This window comes from Dermacentor andersoni, chromosome 1 (assembly GCF_023375885.2).
Source record: "Dermacentor andersoni chromosome 1, qqDerAnde1_hic_scaffold, whole genome shotgun sequence".
Lineage (NCBI taxonomy): Eukaryota > Metazoa > Arthropoda > Arachnida > Ixodida > Ixodidae > Dermacentor > Dermacentor andersoni.
The window spans coordinates 259,403,121-259,427,138 of record NC_092814.1 but is presented as its reverse complement, the minus strand read 5'-3'; the positions used below and the strand labels follow the sequence as shown (position 1 = coordinate 259,427,138).

Sequence of the window (24,018 nt, the reverse complement as noted above, 5' to 3'; positions counted from 1 at the left end):
CGATTTCGTTACGGTTTCTCGTTGCTCTCTTAAAACATGCAACAGGAAAACAACAAAATGCGTCTCGGGCCGCCGGAGCACCACCAGCTCTACGTGCATCGGTGTCTCGTGCCGTGCCGCAATGATCCGCGCGACGCTTCGCATTAGGTAGATGTCAACAATAGTTGAAACTGTCAAATTTTTTTTCGGATCGTACATTTTCCCGGTTAGTGCGTTTTTCCCCAAAACGTATGGAGGAGGCTCTACTGTATAAGTAGCAACATTAGCGGGGAACGTGCAAGTGTCTTCTTTAGCTATGAGCTTTTGCTTAAGTTAGCTATGTCGGCACCATGTCAGCTGTAGGTGTCGACAGTAGCACTGCAGGCATGAGGAGCAAGGCGAAAGCTGTCTATTGCCTTACTCCACAAGTTTACTCACACACCGCAAACCACTTGGCTTACCTATTCATGCCCAATAAAGGCACCTGTGTTATATGCAGGGTTCACTATTGATCAGCAACGGCTATGCCGGCCAAAACTGAACCGCTATTCTCACTTAAGTTATGAAACGTCCTAATATTTAAATTCCTCTTGTAAATTCCTAATTTACAGAGCGATAAATCAACTTTATTGAAACAAATTTTGTCTTTTACAAAAGACAAAAATACTTTACGCTGCTCTGAAATGTTCTATAGGTCGCAGCATTTCCTATAAGTTTACAAAGTCATTCACGAAATGCACTGACAGTCGAATGTACGTATAATGAATCCAGATAAAATTAACTGTTCTCTATACCAAACACGCAAAACTTACTGATATATACTCATGTAAAGTATTCGCTCATAACGAACTGGACATAGGATAAAATTAAATTATGGGGTTTTACGTGCTAAAACCACGACCTGATTATGAGGTACACCGTAGTGGGGGACTCCTGAAATTTGGACCACCTGGGGTTCTTTAATGTGCACCTAAATCTAAGTATGCAGTGTTTTCGCATTTCACCCCCATCGAAATGTGGCCACATTCGATCCCACGACCTCGTGCTTAGCAGTCCAACGGCACAGCCACAAAGCAACCACAGCGGGTTTCGACATAGGATATACTGAAATAGGTGCTTCTGCAGCCAGTGCCACAAAGACACTTGCATGCCACAAATGCAGCATTTATTTTATTTATTTATTTGTTTATTTACTTATTTTTATTTTCGAGCATGCATGCGAGAATACTTGGAAGCAAGCGGGAGCATATCGGAAGTGTAACGAAGTAAGGTCCTACCGAGTCACTACTCTTAGTGATGCTGAGAAAGCTTAAGCCACAGGTAAGAATTAATGCCTACTGTAAAGCAGTGATATTGGCTTATTGGTAAGACATAGAGACATCGTGATAAGACAGCGCCTGTGTGTGTCACGTCTCCCTTTCGTCCTTGTCTTTTTCACGCGCTATAAGCCTAACAACATAATGCCTACTGTTACGTCGGTACAGCCGTCGTTGACTGCCGATGATTCATTAAGTCAAGGACATAGTAGCAGGCACTACTTCCGGCGTAACAGCCAGCACTGGCGAGGCGTTCGTTCCATGAAGCACGCTCGTGCCAAAAGCTGCCAGCGGCTTCGCACGCGCACTTCATTGTTGTCGTCTTCTGGCAACATATCAGTTCTTCCTCCCTTGGACGAAGTCTCCATAGCGGTCTGGAGGCCGCCTAACCTCTCGTGGCCACAGTTGCTGCGTCGTTCTAGCTGTTCGTGACGTCGAGGTCGATGGTTGAGAGGAAGTGTCTTTTCTATCGAGTACGTCCGGTACCAGAGGAATAGCAGAACTTGTTACTTTTGGCATAACGTCCGAATTCATCTGCTATGCTCCAATCCGTCGATGTTTGGGTTGCTTGCCTAGTCTGACTCGTTTCTTTGATGTGGTTGAGGTAACACTAAACCTTTCCGAGGACGCTCTTTATAAGCCAGGATCATGGTCCTACACGGCGCAGTATTTCACCTTCAATCCAGTCTGGCTTTTTTAAAAAACTGACGAGTAAGCACTTTTTCCCCTACTGAGAAGCGACGTGATTGCTTCAGTGTCTCCTGGCGTTCATGGACCTGTGTTTCTGTCTCTGGCTTGAGTAGGTCGAGGGGACACAAAAGTTCTTGTCCAAACATTGCTCTCGCAGGTGTCATTCCTGTAACTGTATGAACTATCGTATGTTGCCGATACAGGAACCTCGCAATCGACACTGTATGGACTACTTTGTATCCATCAGAAGCGCTCTCTTCAGTTCTGCCACATAGCGTTCTGCCTAGCCGTTTGTCGCAGGGTGATACGTTGCTGATGTGATGGACTGTAAGCTTTATCTCGCTTTAGGGCTACTTTAGCTCACTAGAAATAAAGGCTCTTCCATTGTCGGAGACGACTTTTCGGGGAATGCCGAAAGTAGCAAAGAGACTTCGAAGTACATCGATGACAGCTGCGGATGTTGCTTATGTCACATGCCGGACTTCCACTCACCTTTTGTACATGTCCACAACTAAGTAGGTGTGCCCGTGTAGTGGCCCCGCGAAAGCAATGTGCACTGTGTTCCACGGTGTCTGGGGTTGGTCCAAGGTGGGAATAGGAACTTTGGGTGGACCCTTCTGCATTAATTGGCATTCACAGCACTGTCGAACCGTTTCTTCGATAAGCATGTCGATTCCGGGCCACCAGACGTAGCATCTTGCACACTTCTTTATGGCTACCATTCCTCGGTGAGTAGCATGTAGAAGTTCCAAAACGTGAGGTAATGCTGAGCTTGGTATAATCACCCGTGACCCAATCGTGAGACAGTCATGATGAACTGCCAGTGCAGTCGCTCTTTGTTGGTAAGCAGTGAAGTCACCTCCAGTGAGTTTCTCCACTGTACCATTCTGTACTGACTTGTATAGCCTTTGCGAGATACTGTCTTGTGTCAGACATGCTATCTCAGTGGCTGTAAACGGCGGTCTTGACAATGCTTCAAACAATAGCACATAGCCTGGTGGCCATGGCTTATCGGTGCATTCTGGTAATGGCAATTGGCTCAACGTGTCTGCGTTTTGATGGCTCTTGCCATGCCTGTAGACAACGTTGTAGTCATACGCAGATAACTTGATGCACCATCTGGTCATTCGTGGTGAAAGTACTTGAGCCGTTGGTTTCTTCTGGCCCAGTATGCCGAGCAGCGGCTGATGGTCAGTGACGAAAGTTACCTTTCTGCCCGCAATATATTTGTGCAACTTATGAGCTGCAAACACTACAGCAAGGCCTTCTCTGTTCAATTGTGCATAGTTTCATTCCGCCGGCCCAAGAGTCCTGGATGCAAATGCTATCGGTGCTTCTCTATTCTGGTCATCACATTGAGACAGAACAGCTCCTATGCCGTATGGTGAAGCGTTGCATGAGAGAAGAAGCTCCTTCCGTTCATCGTAGTGTGCCAGTACTGTCTAATTGAGAAGCAATTTCTTAAGTTCATTAAATGCTTCTTGATGTCGAGTTTCCCATCTCCACGTGGCATCCTGCTGAAGGAGCTGGCAGAGACAGTTGGCAATTGTTTCCCTGTTCTTCAAGAATCTGTCGTAGAAAGCCAGCATTCCGAGAAATGACTGCAGCGGTTGCTTGCAGTTTGGTGCTGGAGCCTCAATGATAGCTCGAGCTTTCTCTTCGCTGGTGTGAACTCGTGTTTCGTCAATTTGGTGTCCTAGAAATGAAACTTGTCTCACCGCAAAACGGCACTTGTCTTTTCCTAGGCGCAGATTGTACTTGTGCAGCCTCTTGAGGACTTCTTCCAATCTGACGGCGTGTTCCGCGACGTCCTTCCCAGTGATGATCACGTCATCTAAGTATGCACAAACGCCTGTGATGCCAGACAGCATAGTCTCCATGAACCGTTGAAAAATGTCTGGTGCTGCAGAGATTCCAAAGGGCAACCGTTTGACCTTGTAAAGCCCTTTCAGCGTGTTCGGGGTCAATATTTCTGCTGTCTGTGGTGTGACGTGAAGTTGCTGGTAAGCTTGTGCTAAATCCAGGGTGCTGAAAACCTTGCCGCCCATCAAGTGGCTGAGGACCTCATCTGTTGTGAGAAGTGGGTAATCTGCCTTCTTCGGTACCTGATTCACTGTACAACGGTAGTGACCACAAATTCATAACGAACCATTCTTCTGTCAAACGAGTACGAGAGGTGTTGCCCAATCAGAATGCTGCACAGGCTCAATTATGCCCTGATCTTGCAGTCGATTCAATTCAACCTCTACAACCAACCGTAGTGCGAAGGGAACCAGACGTGCTTTTAGAAACTTTGGCGTTGCTCCTTCCACAAGTTGGATTTGTACAGCAGGACCAACATGTCCTGAGATGTCCTCGTCGAACACAGACTGGTACTTGTCCAGAAGCTTGGAAACAAGTTCATCGTCTGATATGTCATTGACGCCTCTTATCTGTACACCCAGATGAGGAAACGAATTTTGTCTGAGGAGGTTACAGCATGCTCCCTTGACAATGACAAGCGGTAATGTAAACGCCTTGTCCCTGAACGTTACTTCTCCACCCTTGCATACCTGAGAACTCGAACAGGCTGACCTGACCATGTGTGTAGGAGAATGTTGTTCGTCTGAAGCCGTGGTGGGTCATGTGTCCATGTGGCTTTGAACGTGGCCTCGCCAATGAGAGTGCAGGCTGCACCTGAGTCACGGAGCAAGAAATATTTAGGAGTGGAAACTCCGCTGTTTGCGGCGACCAGAAAAGGTCACAAGCCCACGGATATATTTTCATGCTGGTGGCACCTGGCGGCATGGGAAGAAATTACCGCCGTTTCGGTTGCCAGGGCAACCGGTCGAGCGTGTTGCTCCCGTTCGGCCGCGCGCGCCTGACTTCTACTGAGGGCACTCTCGCGCGCTTCTTTACCGCTTGTAGCCCGAAGAGCAACTGCTGCTACGCTTCAGCCATTTGAGCACAGTAAAAAATAAAACGCGTTTTCCATGACAGCTATAAGATGATACGTAGCTTCTGGTTGTAGCCAGGGCTATCTTGCTCCGTGGCGGGCGGTTTTCGGCTTTTTGCGCTTGCGAAACTGATGGCTATCTCGTTCCTAATCGCTCAAAGGGCGACCGCTTGTTTCTCGCTCTAGTGCTCACAGGGGTGCGCGTAGGAAGGATGCCGCCGCGCATGTGTTTCCGTTCCTTTTCTTTTTTTTAAGATTCGCGAAAACTAGTTGCCCTAGCTGCTTGGCGATAAGAGGAAGATTAGCGGATGTTTGCCACACGTGTTGCTTTTTTTGATGGGCACACAACAAAACAGTTTTCTTGAGTGCGCGCACCTACACAGTTCGATTACGGCGTGCCCGCTGAAGCAAACACCCGCGTCGTCTGCTTGTCGTCTGCTTTGAGCGGGCGCCGCCGGAGTGAGCGCCGGAACTTTTTTTTTTTTTTTTGCCGCCGAGCCGCCTGCCGGGCGCTGCTTTTTTTTTTCCCGCTGCGGCTTCTACGACGCGCCGCATGGTGCCGCCACTGCATAGGGTAGCGTCGGCGCATGCAACAATTGTGACTTTATCTGGTCGCCCGCGCTCGCTCGCGCTGACGGGAGTTTCACCTCCTATATGTCTTACTCCGTGACCTGAGTCGACCTCAAGATCCAAGGACTTGCCATGTATGCATAGCTGCATCATGACCTTCTGCGTGCAGGTCGCATCGCCTAAGGAGTTCAGTTCGTAAAGTGCCACGTCTGGTGCCGAGGCTGTTGTCGAAGTTCCTTGTCATGGATTCAATATTGTTACTCCTCTTGGTTCTTGTCTGTTGCCGCTTTTTTATGCACGCTTTTTCGATTTGTCCGTGTTTCTTGCAGTAGTTGCAGGAAACTGTCTGAAACTTGCAAGCGTCCGGACTATGTTGCGCGTCACAACGCCAACAGAGCTGATTCTTCTTTTGGGTATATGTAATACTGGAGCTACCTTGCTTTCCTTTATTGTAGATGCTTGTGCTGGCTTTGTGAATGCCCTTAAATTCTGCCTTCACGTTTTTCTGATCTTCGACGGCATTTTCAGCTCGCAGTGCAAAGTCAAACGGTTTCTTAAATATCAAGTCCTTTTCTGCGAACAACCGTTGCTGGACCTGCTCGTTCCGGAGACCACAAACAAAATGGTCACGCAACATTACGTCAAGAGGCAGCGTTGATGGATTCACAGCCGTGTCTGCACTGGTTCCAAAATTACTATCAGCTGCTAGTTTCTTCAGTGCTGTCACGTAATCACCGAATGTTTTGCCGTGCGGTTGCTCACATTGTTGGAAGCGTGCCCTGCTGAAGACTTCAGAAGGTTGTGGATCAAAATGTGCAGTGAGCATCTCAACTATTTCCTCGTAATTCCCTTGGCTGGGCTGCTTGGGATGTACGAGAGCGCACACAACGTCGCAAGTCTGTTCCCCGCACATTAACAGATGAGAACATTTCTTGGAAGCATCCGTAATGTTGTTAGCTTCAAAACAGAATTGAAGCTTCCCATACCAGGATCTCCAGGAGCGGGACCTGCCACTGAACTCGGGTAGCCGACCAAAGTCAGGTGAGCCATGTTGATCCTTGGCATCGGTGAAGTGCCGGTGAGTCCAGAGTCTTCCTCGTTGCCAATTGTTACGTCGGTACAGCTGTGGTTGACTGCCGACGATTTATTAAGTCAAGGACATAGTAGCAGACACTACTTCCGGCATAGGAGCCAGCACTGGCGAGGTGTTCGTTCCATGAGGTGCGCTCGTGCCAAAAGCCGCCAGCACCTTCGCACGCGCACTTCATCGTTGTCATCTTCTGACGACATATCACCTACTATGTGTAGTTTTGTCCTAAACAAATTTATTATTTCCATGCCTCTTTTCTATATTGAAGATAAGAAATGCATATGTAATAAATAAATCACAAATGCTCGTCTCATTATAGGCATATTTCTGTTTTGTCAATGGCGCAGACACACGAGAGCTGTGCTGCCTTTGCCCGACGCTTCTGTGCATGTATGAAGTGCAAGAGAGAAATTTCGGGACTATGCCTCAGTAATACGGAGGAGTAATGATTTGGTACATTCATCCCTAGCCTATGACAATGTGCACTATGCGATAGCCAGCACTTTTGTCCAAACGGGTTCACATCAGCCGATACATAGTCCGTGGTGGGGAAGCATACAAAACAACATCGCAGTAACAATGTGTCATTATTCATTGGTCTGCGGCCGCTAAAGTGGCATCTACCTAATCTCCCACCCCTGCAGTTCACACCGAGTCGCTATGCTTCCCTTGGCAGGAACCCTCAGTGTCAAGCTTGGTGGTGAAGCATGGGTAAAAAGCAAGTACAGTCGAAACCTGCAATAACGAAATCCCGCGACAACGAAATATTTTTCGTATCCCTGGTGAAGGCCCATAGGATTCAATGCATTTTGTACCTCTCGACAACGAAATGTCGCTCGTTGTACTACAATCCCACATCAACAAAATACCACCACATTACACTTGCATGGGCGCCGACATTTTTGTTTGCAAAGGCGATCAAGCGCCAGAAGCAATTGCGTGCGCTGAAACAAGTCGTGGCCGCCATCTTGTTTGCTGATAACCCGTTTGAAGCGGAACTCGTATTGCTACCGGTATGTGACGACAATTTTTGTACACCTATGTGCAGTGCGTAATGTGCGCCTCAGTGAGAAAAATGCAGCAAAAACAAGGAAATCCACATCCCACTGACGTGGAATTGTTTATGGAGCTTGAGGTAGCGGTTGCAGCATGGAGTGCCAAGCAGCGAGCTTTGATTGAGTGATCGGGGAATATGCATATCCCTTGCTTCAAGAACGCTGGTTTTGGTGCCACCCGACAGGCATTGCGTGCGAATTCAGCACAGGGCGTAGATTTGCCCGAAAGGGCCGTAATCTCGATTGATTGCCTTCAGGTATACGAGATACAATCACTTTCGCACTCGGCACCAGATGTGTCGGCGCCTACACCCTAAAACAAAATTACACCCTTGGGGTCATATCTTGCCATACAACAATAATCGTCATCCGCATTTCCTTTCTTTAACACTGCGAGCCCGGTACTTCAAAGTTGCGAACGGCATGCGCATTATCAGCACGACAGAGTATTCTCTACAGGAAAGTCAGTGCAGCGTTTTCAAGAAAGGAAACGCAAGCAAGACAGATGACGATTATTGTTGTGCGGCAAATATACACTCAAAAGGGTGTACATTTGTTTAAGAGTGTATGGGTGACAGTGTGCGCTGGAGAAATGCTGCTGCATGGATGGAGCGTTGTTGCTCTGCATCCTGTACCGAGTTACGCAAAATCTCACAAAAGTGATTGTATCTACAAAAGCAATTTACCGAGAATACTGCTCCACAGCAGTGCTGCCACTGCTGATCGACCGTATGCAGCACACTTTGTACTGTCGGCAATGTGGTTCTATATCCTAGAGCAAAGCTTGCCAATGTAGGCTAACGGAATTTTGACAGTAAAGTTTTGTTCTACGATGCATTACCTATCTGTGCTGTCTCATTTCACAACAACGACATTCTCGCGACAGCAAATTTTTTTTGCAATCCCCGCTGATATCGTTATTGCCAGGTTCAAATGTACTGCAGAAGTGAGAGAGGGAAATGATATAATAATGCTGATTCAAAAATAAAGAAAGGAAAAAAGAAAAACCTGGTCATACAAGCATTTGAACTACGGACCTCTCAATAATGAGCGCGGTGCTGTGAATGCTACACCTAGTCTTTAACCACGGTCGCGTAGTGTAGCTCAGCTGAAACAAAGGGGCAAAAATGTGTCCACATCTGTAGAACCTAGGCACAGTCCCCACTTTCTTCTCTCACAACTCATGAACGCGCATGTGGGTCAGGAAAATGTGGCGTCTTTCTTGCGTGTCTGCACCCTTAACAATATGGAAACATGCATAGGCTAATTTGAGTATATTGAATTACCTGATATATCAAACTAATATTAGCATTTAGGGTGTCTACCAAGTTGACATGTTGAAATTCCCTGAGTTTCCCAGGATTTCCCTGAGTGCCTTTGCAAAATTTCCTGAGTGGCACAGAACTTTGTTCTGTGTCAAGACAGGCTGACACCATGTCACCCGATGCTGCCACTCTCTAGTAAGCATGTTAAAAAATAAAAATACTACTTAATCCAGTTTGAACAGTAAGGAGCAGCGTTTATTTTATTCAAAAAGAAAACAAAAGGGAGGGGTTAGTAAAATGCACAGCTAATAAGATATCTTTGAAAAAAATAGTAAAACCTATTGCAAATTGAGTCGAACATTTTAAATACGAATAAAAAAGAGATGCATACAGAAACAAATATTTTCGAATATGAGCTATTTCTATCAACTGATAGCAAGCTCAATGGTATGAGGCTTGAGCTTTGCCACAAGTGAGTCTCTCTCTCAGCAGCTGGACAGTCAACCTCAACTGACCTGACATATTCTCAGCCTGTGCACAACACCTCAGTGTTTCGTTTCACTGCTTTAAAGAGTTCATTTTGGTTTGAATAAGGGGCACCTGCATCTCGGTGTCAGCCAACACTTCGTGTTTTGAGCTCAAGCTTCTTCAAAGAAGTGGCGGCACACTTCCTTTTCCATTCATTCCTCAATGTGTCGGTCCTTTTAGTTCTCGTCCTCCTTCCACCGCGCGTTCGACCCACCGACCATTTGAAGCATCCTCTTGGTCCGTTGTACAGTCAACATGCTATTTTTCAGGCGCCCTAGAGGGCATGAAAACATCCGAAAAATCGGGCAGTCCGAAAAAATGAATGCATGTCTTTTACCGTCCTTAAGGGCTCAAACCGAAAAAGCTCTAAAGGCCTGCCAGTGCACTTACTAGGCATATCGGTGCTCGTATGGCGACAGGAGATGGCGGGTGCACGCGTGTATAATTAAGGAATACATACTGGGTCCCATGACAATTGCCCTTTCCCACACTTGTTAAGCTTCACCACAATGTGCCATGCTTTCCTAGCTTGGAAGCCATTGGCGAGGATTACAAAGGCTGAGTCGGCACCATTGCTAACAGTAGCAAACGTCGAAGTAGCTTGGTCTAGCGTTGTAGCGGTGGTTGCTACGGCTGCCAGCGAATATGGATGCGAGAGCGCGGGTTCAAGGCGGCAAAATAATCAAAATGGAGGCTGAGGTAGTTTTGATTAATGCCGCTTCGGACATGCCGTCACGGCAAAATGTCTGTAAAATCGGCCGACAAAGGGTTCTTGCATCCAAAATTTCATACGTTCTTATACATTGACTCTATGGCTTACGTGGTGGTGCCGCAAAGCCATCCGAATTATCGGGCATTTCCCCAAAATCGGGTGCCCGGAAAATCGGTCGTTCACTGTACACTGGCAACTCCTCCAGCCGACGACATGGCATCAATGACAATTCGTTAGGATTCCGCTCTGTCACTTGAGCTAGCATTAGCGCGACATTCGTTCCCTTTCAATAAAGTTACGGCTAATTTTCCCTGATAGAAGCACGAATTCCCCAAGTTTTCCCTCAGTATTTCCAGACTGTTCAAAATCCCAGAGAATTGCCGGTTTTCCCAGTTGGTAGACACCCAGAGTATTGCCTCTTGCTGAGTATTACTCTCAGCGTCCGTGCATTGGAGATGGGCTTGCGCGAGGCTCACCCAGCGAGTGTGAGAAAATGGTACTATGCTCCTGCACACCACAGTGTACAAAGGATGCTATGATGGTTTTGTCGGTACTGCAAAGCCGGGTCACCAACAAATGTGGGCTTATTAATCGAAGATGCAGCACAATGTGACAGTCACAGCTTGCAGGCAGACACTCAACACAGGGTCGATTGAATACTACGTGCAGTCATATCATATTCAGCTAACTGGGTAGCAGCCCAACAAGCACAAGAAGTTGTGGGAGCAAAGGTCCCGCAACCAACCTTTAGAGAACCTGTGGAGCATCTACTGTGGTGAGGAAGTGTTAAGCAGTACAGAGCTTGGGGGGAGAAGGCGCATCCTGATAATGTGTGCTCATGCAGGGGACTCAACTTTTGACATGAAAGTAGTGCTGGGGCGGTGGTTCACAAGGTGAAGATGTCACTTTGCTTGATCCAAGTCCGGGGGCCAGCCTTGATATTTAACCAGGAGGAAGGGTTGGCAGCCCTGGAAGGACAAGACAGGTCACGGGGGCAGCGTTATGGGCATAATTCTGCCGTACAGGAAGGGTGAGCTGCCTGGAATTAATAAAGGTGTGGTTGCCATTTGGAAGCAGCAGCCCACTGCTGATGTCACAGGGCTCCCCAGTTTGCATGCTGACAGGAAAGGGCTGGCCGAGATGACTGACAGTCAGGTCAGCAGCGGTGACCAAGTGGAAGTGCCCGACCAAAGGCTACAGTTGCATTGGGCAGACAGGCTGCAGCGGGCGGCAGCCAAAGAAGCCAGAGGCAAGGCCTGCACTAGTGGTCTGCGGTAGGAGATGCCACAGGAGACAGCCATGGCATGTAGGACCAAGGAGAGAAGGCCTCTTGGTCAGCAAAAGGCAGATAGCACAATGAAACCAGGTGCAGGGAGAAGACAGGTCGTAGATGGAGATGAACACAGAAAACCCAATCGGCCTAGTCGGCTTGCCAAGAATAGGTACCCACCTAGTCGAAATGCCCTGAAAGCACACCACAACACTAAGGGGTCCTGCCACCCATTGACAGCAGGCTGACGCCCGCTAGCTTCCTGGCCTGAAAGGAGTGCCTACTAGGCTTAGGCCTAGGCAACAAATAGAGGATATGTTAGGCCTTGTTTTATGTTATAAATGTACATGTGCCCTTGAAATGCAAGACATTTGCTGCTATGTGTTCAAGTACAATGCACAGTTTACAGTTCTACGAGGGAGAAGACCCAGTCAGGCAATGTCCCCTTTTGCCCTTCACCTAAATGTTAACCGTCACATTTAAATCAAAATTATAATTTCGATTTCAAAAGGGCCTGTCACTGCTTAATTGTGTGATCTCACACCATAGCTGCATCTCTCTGTTCATCAGCACAATAAAACATGGAGTCCAGCTCCCTGTTAATGAGAGAAAGCTGACTAGTGTTGGATTCCAATGACGGAGTCGGAGCAAGTTTTTCGCTCGTTTCGGAGCAAGTTTGTTAAAATGACAGAGTGAGGGTGGGAGTAAGGTGTTCCAATGAGAGAGTCGGAGTGGATTCAGAGCGGGAGTCACTCTGTGGAGCAGAAAAAGATGCTCCGCCAAAATTGGCGGAGTGGACCGGAACTCTGCGTGACGTATTTCCTTTACTACGTTTGTCTGCTGGGAGGCGCCACCGGTCACGACTCGTGAGGAAGCAAAAGCTGCTGCACGCTTGGCGAGATATCCATTCCACACTTTTAAAAAAGCGACAGGTGAACGGCGCTGAAGAGACAAGTGACCGGTGCTGGCAGCAAACAGCGGAAGGAAATGACAACATGCAAGGTATCCTGGGTAACTCAGTGATAGAAGTTCCACTTCCGCCTTGCTCCGGTGGCGCAGGCTGTGCTCCACTCGCGGATTAGTAGGCGTTGCTCTACGCCAGAGTCGAGTGCTCGCTCGCGGAGTCCGTCGGCTGCTCCGACTCCGCCATTGGAATTCAACATAGGTGTGTTTCTGCAAGCTTTGCAGTGACTTGGATGGTTGCCCGCCTTCTGCCAGTGTCCTTGCAGCTTATCCGTGTCCTCATTTCCCCAGTCGTTGCTTCTTGCAACGAGAGAGGTTTGAGACATGAACTGGACTGCGAAGTGATCTCGCTTGAGAGTCAGCCAGCTTATATGCCAAAAGGGACATTTTGGTGTCAGCTCGGTACAGGCCCATTAACTTGACCAAGAGGGAGACAGAGATGCCTTTGGCAGCATCATTCAAACCATGGTTACATATGAGGACAAGCTCACCCACATCGTAGCGCATGTCCCTGTGTGACCAGCTGCGCTGAGCTTTCTGTCTAGCTCACGCTTTTTGCGAGGTTGGAATGGCCCAGGTCAAAGCCTGCATTCATCCATGAGTGCAGTTCTGCCACGTAGTCAGAAAGGCTGGCTATCATGGCACCTTCTCTACTGCCCATCTGCAGAACAGGGTCCGTGAAGTTTGGCAGCTCTCTCGCAGAGTTGAGGAACGCAGGCATGTACCCTGTCACAGTTCACTGAAGATCGCTAGGAGAAACCTATCTTGTTAAGGCAGGCATTCTGATTCCCGTGTTGCTTGAAAGGCTGCACCCAAGGGCTTGAGGTACTGGTTAATCTACTCTGTCGGGTCAGCCTGTTGGTGGTACAGGGTTATCTAGTGGCTCTTAATGCCAAAGGCAGATTTACATCCACAAACACAATGGCCATAAATAGGACACATTGTCCGTGAACAGCTCTACCGAAAAGCCGAAGCAGGTGAAGACCTCGGTAAACTTGTTCCAGATTGCATGTGCCATTAGCTTCAGAAGGAAAAATGATGATATGTGGGGTTTTATGGCGCAAGGGCCACTCATGGCCAAAGAGCGCCAAGCAATGTTTTAATGGAGTCAGTGATGCAAATAATGATCAATGGCGTCGTGGTTGGCTATAACAATGGAACCTGGCTGTATAGGGGCCTAAAAACAATAAATATATATATATATATATATATATATATATATATATATATATATATATATATATATATATATATTAAAATTGTCACAATTTTCAGATGTACTATGAATTTAAAAGATATGTTCTGATGGAAGGAGGGAATAAAATATGTAAATGCCAATAGCACTATTGCCTCAAGAGGCCCTTAAATGCAAGGGCCTGTAGGCACGTGCTCTACAAAATGCAACTATCGCAGCAGCAGCGTCTAGTAAAATGCTGTGCTACAAATCTCTTCGGCCTATAACTTGCAATGAATTAACATCTTGCAGAAAGTTAAAAACTGACTTTCTGTGAAAAAATGGCTCAGCACCAAGCAACATTGCAGGATGAAAAGGAATGTTCTGTCGGTAGGCTAGAGGGAAGTGTTTTTTCCTTTCAATTTCCATTTCTCTACACTCCAGCAAGACATGGAGGACGGTTAGTATCTGGCCACATCTACAGCATATGGGAGGTTCGCTACCGGTCAAGAGATAAGAGTGCGTGCCATACGTATGACCTATCCTAAGGCGGCAGAAAATGACATCGATTCGCCTTATTTTCGTTATCAGTGGCAAATTTCCTAATTGTGGCTCGATCAAATGGAGTTTATTCGAGGATTCGGTGTCCCACTTGTGTTGCCAATGCCTTCAAAAGTTTTTTGCGCAAAAAAGGCTTTAAGTCTGAGGCAGGGATACCTACGGAACAGTTGCCAGCTTTTGTTGCAATGGAAGTGGAAATTTCATCTGCAAGCATGTTGCCCTTAATGCCTCTGTGCCCAGGTACCCAACATACTATGATGTGCTGATTAGATGTATATGCTGTGCACAGGAGCGAATATAGCTCATTGAGTACAGGATTGTTGCGTTTCTGGAGTGACATTAGAGATTTTACGACACTAAGGGAGTCTGTGAATATAATGGCCTTTTGCAATTTCCTTTTCTTGATATGTTTAACAGCTGTCAGTACAGCATATGCCTCAGCAGTAAATATGCTTGTTTCCGGGTGCAGGACGTCATATTCTGAAAATGATGGGCCGACAGCTGCATATGAAACCCTGGCATGCGACTTTGAGGCATCTGTGTAAAATTCTTGGCCAGAGTACTTCGACTGAAGTTCAAGAAAGTGCATTTCAATGTGTACCTGGGGAGCGTTCTTCGTTATTTCAATGAACGAAGTATCACACTCAATGAGCTGCCATTGCCACGGCGGACATAGCATGACAGGAGCCATAAGGGGATTTTCAAAAAGTGGAACATCCATTTCTTGACCGAGTTTCCATACACGCAGTGAGAAGGGTTCTCTAACTGCCGGTCGATTATTAAATAAAGTTGCAGATGTCATGTTGTTTACACTTGGGTAAGAGGGATGTTCACGGTTTGCATTTACCTTCAGAAAATACATAAAACTTGAGTACGACCTCTGAAGATGAAGCGACCACTCATTAGCTTCAACGTAAAGACTCTCCACAGGACTTGTCCTGAAGGCACCGGTCGCCAGGCGGATACCTTGGTGATGGACAGGATCCAGCATCCTCAATGCACTAGGGCTAGCCGAATGATAAATTATTGCCCCATAATCTAAGCGTGTTCGAATGAGGCTCTTGTAAAGGTTCATGATGCATTTCTTATCACTACCCCACGTTGTGTGTGACAAAATTTTCAGAATGTTCATGGTTTTTAGGCATTTGTTTCTGAGGTACTTTAGGTGTGAAATAAAGGTTAATTTCGTGTCTAAGATAACGCCTAAAAATTTGTGTTCTGTGCTCACAGGTATGTGCTGTCCCTGAAGTTCAACTTCAGGATTTGCTATGAGACCTCTTTTTTGAGTGAAAAGAAGACAGGTACTCTTGCTGACATTAAGCGTAAAGCCATTTTCATCAGCGCACTTAGACACCTTGTTTAAACAAAGCTGTACTTGTCGCTCGCAGATAGCGAGATTACATGACTTAAATCCAATTTGAACGTCATCAACATATACTGAATAAAATATACTACGCGGTATTGATGAGCGCAAGGAATTCATTTTTATGACAAAAAGTGTGCAGCTAAGCACGCCACCCTGCGGTACCCCAGTTTCCTGTAGAAATGGTCTGGAGAGAACATTACCAATTCTGACACGGAATGTGCGATTTGATAAATAGTTTTCGATTACATTAAGCATTTTTCTGCGGATGCCCAATTCTGATAAGTCACGTAGAATTCCATACCGCCACGTGGTGTCGTAAACCTTTTCCATGTCTAAGAATACAGAAAGAAAGAACTGTTTGTGTATGAAAGCATCGCGAATATATGCTTCGATGTGAACGAGGTGGTCTGTAGTCGATCGGCATTCTCTAAAACCACACTGATATGGGTCAAGGAGCTTGTTTGATTCAAGGAAGTGTAAGAGCCTGCCATTAATCATTCTTTCAAAGAGTTTACATAGACAACTTGTGAGTGCTATGGGCCGGTAGCTTGCCACAGAGGACGGATCTTTACCTTGTTTCAAGACAGGGACTACAATCGCCTCTTTCCATGCCAATGGAATGTTTCACGTTTCCCAGATAGTGTTGAAAATAGACAATAGAGCCATCTGCGTGTCAGGGTGAAGATGTTTTATCATTATGTACATGACTCTGTCAGCTCCTGGTGCCGATTTCGTGCAGCCGTTCAAGGAAGCTCTGAACTCAGCAATGCTAAAAGGATGATTGTATGGTTCACTTCCGCTAGCCTTACGGTTCAGTGCCTTACTTTCAGCTATCTGTTTATGTTGCTGGAATGACTGCGAGTAGTTCGCAGAGCTAGAAACTCGCTCGAAGTGCTCTCCCAGAGTGTTCGCCTGATCTTGAAGGCTGTGGCCTTCATCATCAACCAAAGCTATGTTGTAGGTTTGTCGAGTAATTAATTTTCTTAGCCTGTTCCAGACTTTTGCTTCTTGTGTATAGGAATTTGTGCTTGTGACGTATTTTTCCCAACTTTCTCTTTTAGCAATATGACGTGTTCGTCTGCCTTTGGATTTCACGTGCTTAAAGTTGATGAGGTTTTCTGCCATTGGAGATTGACGTAGTAAACGCCAGGCTTTGTTTTGCTCCTTACGCGCATGCTTGCATTGCTCATTCCACCACGGCACGCGCCTCTTTTTTGTAGTCCCCTTCGTTTGTGGAATGCACTCTATTGCAGCGTCAATTATAAAAGCGGTAAAATAAGCAATAGCATCGTTCACACTAAAATCTTTAAAAGCATTTGGCTGCATCTGGGTGATTTCCTCAAATTTTTTCCAATCTGCGGATGCAACTTTCCATTGAGGGGGGTGTGGTAGGAATTCATTTTGTTCAAAAGTTTTGAGGCAGATGGGAAAATGATCACTCTCATATGGGTTTTTGACTACCTCCCATTCTAGGCATGGTACAAGTGTAGCCGAGCAGATAGCTAAATCTATCGCAGAGTAAGTGCCATGTGCTGTGCTATAGAATGTCGGCTCCTTTTTATTTAATATGCGTGCACCTGAAGAAACAAGAAAATTTTCTTTTAAGCGGCCTTTGACATCGCATCGGGAGCCTCCCCAGAGAGTAAGGTGCGCATTGAAATCCCCAACGAGTACGTAAGGCTCAGGCAGCTCATCGATTAGACTAAGAAATTCTGTTCTTTGGAGTCTATAGTGGGGTGGTATGTACACAGAAGAGACTGTAATGAGTTTACCTAACAGTAAGGCTCGAACCGCAACTGCCTCAAGAGGCGTTCGGAGTTCCAAGGCCTGACATGCTACACGCTTATCAACTATAATCGCGACACCAATGGACAAAGCGAAAGCATCGTCACGGTCTTTGCGAAAAATTTAAATTGTGGTAGAAAGCCTGTCTGTGTAAGTTTTAAATGGGTCTCTTGTACACACAGCACCTTTGGATTATATTTACGCAAGAGTTCCTTGATATCATCGAGGTTATGTAGGAGACCCCTGACGTTCCATTGTAATATTTGTGTCTCCATAGTTAATAGTGTGTGTGTGTGTGTGTGTGTACTGTGTGTTTAAAGGAAAATTGATTTAGATTACAGGGCCTTCCTAGGCCCCGTAATGCGGAGTTTGTCTTTCTTGCTGCAGTCCTGAGACTGGCGGCGGTCCTTGGGCGCTTGCTGCGCCGTCTGGCTTGAAGTAGTGTTCATTGCCTCTTGTGAGGCACTGGACGTCCGCTCTTGTGAGCGGCGCGTTTGTAGTGAAGGCTTCACCTGAGCAGATGAGACCTTCGTGCCTACCAACCCCGAGGTCAATGGGCCCTCTTTCTGTGACGGCGAGGCAGCGCTGGCTGCTATCGCCGAGGCGGCTGGTGGCACAACCTCGGCCACACTCTTTGTGGGCCGGGCAGATGCCGGAGTCTGCTGCGGCGTTGCCCCCTTACGCGCCGCACCAACATAGCCTGCGGTATGAATGAATGAAACATGTTTCCGCGCTTCTTGAAATGATATATTCTCTTTAACTTTCAGTGTAATAATATCCTTTTCTTTTTTCCACGTCGGACATGATCGGGAATATGTGGCGTGATCACTGTCGCAGTTCACACAGTGGAGTGCGCCAGTGCAGTTGTCGGAAGCGTGTTCTTGACAACATTTTGCGCAAGTGAGATGGCCTCGGCAGCTTTGTGAGCCATGGCCAAATCTTTGACATCCTTCGAGTAGTTCTTCTTCACTCAGGTTCAAAAGATTGGCGTCTGATACCACACCTCTGGATGTGTTCATAGAGCGATGTGGCGTCACTGTGACTTCGACATCACCAAAAGCCAGAATATTTGAAATCTTTTCATGTTGGAGCTGGTCACGTACTTCAAGCAGTAGGTTGCCGCTAGCCATTTTAGTGATTTTGTATCCAGGACCTAGAACGTCGGTGAGAGCTTTCGCAACGGTGAATGGTGAAAGGGTTCTTATTGTCTTATCGGGGCACTGACTATGTATGACGTGGTAGCGCGGGAAGGATTGCTTGCGTTGGGCAAAAAATTGAAGTTTCTTCGGTGCGCCCTCTCTTCGAAAGAGGGCGATCAGGAAGTTGGGGAAAGGTGCTTAAAGCCATCAATAACTTATAACATTTCGGCACCTATGCCAGCCACCCACCACCAAGCCCAACAAGGGGACGCTGCGAGACCCGAAGGAAACGCAGACGCCAGCTGTACATAGCTACTATAACCCAATATAATAGATCGAAGGTTGGATGAACTACACCAGGTTAACCCTTGCTGCCTGGAGAATTGGAAGTAAACGAAGTGAGAAGAAGACAGGACAGGTGGAAAGTGAGAGAGAAAGACGAAGGTTTAAGAGAGAGAGAGAGACAGGAAAAGGCAACTACCGATTTCTCCCGGGTGGGTCAGTCCGGAGGTGCCGTCTACGTGAAGCCGAGGCCAAAGCGGTGTGTTGCCTCCGCCGAGGGGCCGTAAAGGTCCAAACGCCCAGCATCAGCTCAACCCCCAGGATCCCCTTTTCCCCGGACACGGCTAAGCCGCGCACGGTTAGACGCGGGAGGGGCCAACCCTCGTGTGCTCGGGTACGTGGTGTCGCAACACACCAAACGCCTGCTGACGCAGACGCCCCTGCGGGGAGAAGGAAAAATGGTTCAGCAGACTTTGTAACGTTATCTGTGATGACCAGGCAGAAAGTGTGCCCTCACTGGCTTCTGGAGAAAGGCGCCATGAAGTCAAAGGCAGCGACTTGTCAGGGTAGCTGGCCGTTAATTTGCTCCATGACCCCAGGCAGTTTGCCTACATGAGGCTTTATGATTTGGCAGACACACGGCACGAGCAACTGTAGTGAGGAGGGCCACGTTTCATGCCTGGCCAGGTAGCAGAGCAACACAACTTTTAGAAAGTCTTAAGGATACTTGAATGTTCGACCAACTGTGAATCATGGAAGTAGCTCAGAGTGGCTCTCAGACTGCAGGAAATCACCACCTTTAAAGATTCATGAGGAGGCTCCTCAAATGGGATACAGTGCAGAAGAACTTTCTTAGCCTAAAGCAGACACATATCCATTGTGCGCACAACAGTACCAGCTATATTATACTCGACACCAACAGCAATACTAGCTGTAAGTGTGTGAACAACAGATTTTCTACCCCACCCCTTTTGGGGTCTCAGATTTTCCAGCCTGTCAATGCTTTGTCAACAAAATGGATCACTGTGCTATGCCTTAAGGGCAGACATGGATCTATGGGACGAAAAAATAGCAAAAAAACTTACTTTTTGAAAATGGTGTTTCTGAAATCTACAACCCTTTTTACACAACCAGACCGAATTTCTAAACTATTCGATCAGTGTTTTAGCCGTAGCATTGCTTAATTTCATTAATACTAGCAAAATTTGAGTCGAAATTAATACTAAAATGGCACTTCTCCTGCGAAATGCAGCTGCCGTTTCACGGATCGTAGCGCGGACGTCTTGGTCTCATTTCAAAGATCGGTCCTTTTTCTTCAATTTCCTGCCAACGCAGGGTCTATGCAGCCATTGGATTTCTTCAGTTGCCACGCCAAAGAAGGGTTCCAGCCCGCTCTCTTATTCGTTGTTGAGCGCACGTAACTTGAGGGCGCCATACGATTGGCGGAATTCCTTTCTTGTCATCTGCTCCCCGCTTCAGTCGGCTGTGCGCCATCCGCCATATTGCCCTGGCACCAGTGTCTGCTGCGCGATGGCCCGTTTGGGAAGAAAATTCCACACGAGGAACAAGTTTGGTGGAAGAAAGGTGCGGCGTACATTGAGAACTGCAAGAAGCGCTCCACAACCCAGCAAAGCGTCGAAATCGTGGCGCCCGCCGGCGCTATCGCCGATCCGATCACCGATAACTCCGATGTAGGCCTAGGCATTAACAAGCCGTTTGCCCTCTTCGCCTGCCGGATGTGTCGAAGGTAGCGTGCACCACGACACAAAGTTTCTGCAGCCCGCAGAATTGGAAGAGGGCAAAAGGAAAACGCAAGAAAAACTGCAGCACCTCTCATCAATTCCCGCAACGGAGAGGAAGCGAGATTTACTAGATGATAGCACCGATACCGCGGCGCACCCCATTGATGGGACCGCTTACCGTTGTCAGTTTAGATGCAGTGAACACTATGCTTGCGGTGGCCAATTGCAAAATATGTAGTGGGGACTTAAATATAGTCAGAGAGTAGCATGAATACGGACTTGCTGTTAAGGGAACAACGAAAAACTGCGCAAAAAAGAACAAGACAGAGAAAGAACCACACGACACAGGCGCAGACTAACAACTGGTTTAATGCTCCAACGCCACTTTCCTACCAACAACAGAACGCATGCGCACAAACCGCAAGGACAATGCCGCTATCATGTAGTCAAGCCCAGAAACACCAACTCCTTGCGGTACAAATGTATGGAAGTCTCACTAACACATTTATCCGGCCCTAATCTCGCGATTTCTAAAGCTTCGATTACTTCACGCTCTTTCTTATCACTTGCGCGTCCGACAATCTTAGTCCTGCCGAAAAGTGGAGTACAAACTTTGCCGTCATGCCTGCAGGTCTTGCATTGCTTAGGAAGATGCTGTCCTCTAGAATCATCTAGTGAATTGGCATGTTCTAATAATCTAATATTAATGCAGCGGCCTGTTTGTCCAACGTACACGTTGCCACAACTCAGCGGAATCTCATAGATGACATTCGCTCTGCAAGGCACAAACTTGTTCCTGTGGTTAGTGCTGCACTCGATTTTCTTTTTCCTATCAGGTCTAGCTAAATTGCACAGACTGGACAGCTTACAAGGTTCCGAAAAGAGAACCTGTATGCCGAATTTACCCGCGACCCTCTTCAGGCCGTGCGAGACCCTGTGGACATAGGGCATAACTTCATACTTCCTCCTCTCCTGTGGATCCGCCCCACGAGGCTTTGAACTTGGTCGGAAGGACTTCAACAGGGACTCAGCAACAGCCCGAAGAAGGGCCAACGGAAAACCGGCCGACCGAAGGTGATCAGCTTGGGCATCAAAACTAGACTGAACCTTGTGTGGACAGGACTTCACTAACGAAGCCCTGAGGCACGTTGACGCAATCCCCCTCTTGACCAGCTTCGAATGGCTCGAGTTGAAGGGTAGAAGCGCTTTTTTCGACCTAGGCATGTACGCCCAGCAGAGGTGGTCAGGATCGTTAAAAAATAATTTTAAGTCTAAGAATTGCAAGCAAGAGTTTTCAGGAAGTTCAATAGTAAAATTAAAACTGGCAAAAGCAGACTTAAAGGATGCTAAAACCTCCGATGCCACCTGTGTCAAGTTATCGTTGTAGTCTAAATTTAAAAGAATTAAAAAAAACATTGACGTATCGGAACACACGAACAATGTGGTCGTCAGAAAGTACCCGCGCTAGCGAGCGGTCAAGTTCGGCTAAAAGGATCTCGGACAAAACAGGGGCTACACACGACCCGATACAGATGCCGCGTTTTTGCACATAAAGTTTATCCTGAAAACTCACAATGGTTGAAGAAAGATATGCCTTAAGCAACTCCAGAAAACCTTCCACAGAAATACCACACGCATTCTGGAAAGACACAGCACCAGATCGTTCAATACAGTTCCGGACTGCGCAGAACAGGTCTTCGTGGGGAAGGGAATAGAACAGCTCTTCAATGTCAACCGAGAAGCCCGAGTTAACAGCAGAAAGGTTATCCCCTAGTACTTGCGCCACACGGTCTGAGCTGCTGACCTTGTTCGGATCGTCAGGTGCCAGACTTCCCAGATGGCGCAGAAGGTACTGACTGACCGCGGCTTGCCAGGAACCAGTTTCCGTAACGATGGCTCTGAAAGGGCACTCCATCTTGTGGCTCTTGGCACTGAAGAACACTGAGAGCACAGTGACATTGTTTTTCACCACTTCACTTTTTAGCCGATCGAGTTTCAGATCCCTTAATAGTGCAACCGCCTTTGCCTTCACTTGAGACGGATTCAGATCTACAATCCTAAAGTTCTTTAAGACAGCGGACATGGCCTTATCACTAAAAAGCTTCTGGGGTAAAACCACAAAGCCTCCTTCCTTATCGGCCGTCATTAAAGCGAGATCAGAGTTCCTAAAAAAGCTTGCCACCGATCTCACCATGGAATTTCCTTTCTTCGTGCCTTTGAAAGTATTGCGGATCACATCACATAATGTTATACCAACTAGCCCCTCACCGTACGCTTCTAGACTTGCTGTTAAGTTGCTTCTTACGTGCATGAACTGCGGTGAAGTGTCGAAGTGAAGCTCGTCGCGCGTGCGCGGTGCACAAAAAGTGAACCCGTTTGCTGTGAACGTTCTCGCCGCTCGCACTATGCAGGCAATTGGAAATCGCCAAACAGCCCTGAATGGTGTGCTCTCAATAATGAACATAAGCTGTCGCGGACTCCACAAAAAGACATGGCAAAGCTACGTCAAGGGAAAGCTGGCACCTGCAGCTGATCGCGCGGCCCGCAACCTGACAAGCGAGTCTGCGCGGTCGGTTTGCGATCTTTACACTGAATTATGCTTTAGCACTCCCGGAAACATCGCAGTGTCGTACGATGGATCATGGATAACCTGCGGACATTCCTCGCACATCAGCGTCGGCACAGTGATTGAACTGTTCGCTGATTTTCTTATTGACTATGTTTTCTTGAGCAATTTCTACACTGCATGCAAGCGGGGCCCCAAAGAAGATAATCCTTCCTTCGAAGATTGGAAGGCCAGTCACCAGTCAGTGCCAGAACACTGGCAAGAAGTCAGGAGAAATGGAAGTGGAGGCCGCTCTTATTCTTTTCAGGAGGTCTCTTGAACAGCACAACCTTCGCTGCACCACTGTGCTCAGTGATGGGGACAGTCGTACGTACCTTGCCTTGCAAGAGAAAAAGGTGTATGGATACATAGAGATTGACAAGGAGGATTGCGTAAATCATGTGCAAAAGCGCATGGACACAGCTTTGCGCAGCCTTGTAACGAAGCATGAAGCACCGGGCTTTCAGAGCCCTGGCGGAAAGGGTCGACTGACAGCAGACCTTATCACAAGGCTGAGCGCGTACTATGTGTGGGCGCTGAAAGCGCACAAAGGAGATGTGGATGGCATGCACAAGGCAGTGATGGCTACGTACCATCACATCACCTCCAACGACAATGTTGCAACCATACACTTTGCCCAACAGGCCCCAACTCTTGGTGCCGTCAAAATGCTGCACAGGCCAGGTGCGAGCTTGCACCAAAACATCCTCGTAACTTGCCCCCTCATGTTTGCCAGGCCTTACTCACCATATACGAGCACTTGAGTGATAAAAAACTGCTTGAAAGGTGCCAACAGGGAAAGACCCAAAACAGCAACGAGAGCTTCCACTCAACGATCTGGTCTCTTGCACCAAAGGAGCGCCATGCCTCTCTCTTCACTGTGAAGGCAGCTGTGGCGGAGGCAGTGCAGTGCAGCTGAGCCTCAACCCCAGCAGAGTAAGCAATGACCGCACAAATCATAAAGACCAGCGGCGAATGAAGGCTTCAGCTC

The 24,018-nt window shown here is 47.4% G+C and overlaps 1 protein-coding gene across 3 annotated transcripts in view; it reads right to left on the bottom strand.

Annotated features, from left to right (window-relative positions):
- The window catches only part of LOC126547836 (RAB11-binding protein RELCH homolog), a 223,897-nt gene that overhangs the window by 2,839 nt on the left and 197,040 nt on the right, over positions 1 to 24,018 (bottom strand). Inside the window, exon 24 of one of the 3 annotated variants that reach the window (XR_008609355.1) lies at positions 10,995 to 11,108. The exons of the other annotated variants lie outside the window; for them this stretch is intronic. The gene's annotated coding sequence lies outside the window, so the exon portion shown is untranslated. The remainder of the gene's footprint in view (positions 1 to 10,994; positions 11,109 to 24,018) is intronic. 3 annotated transcript variants of the gene reach the window in all.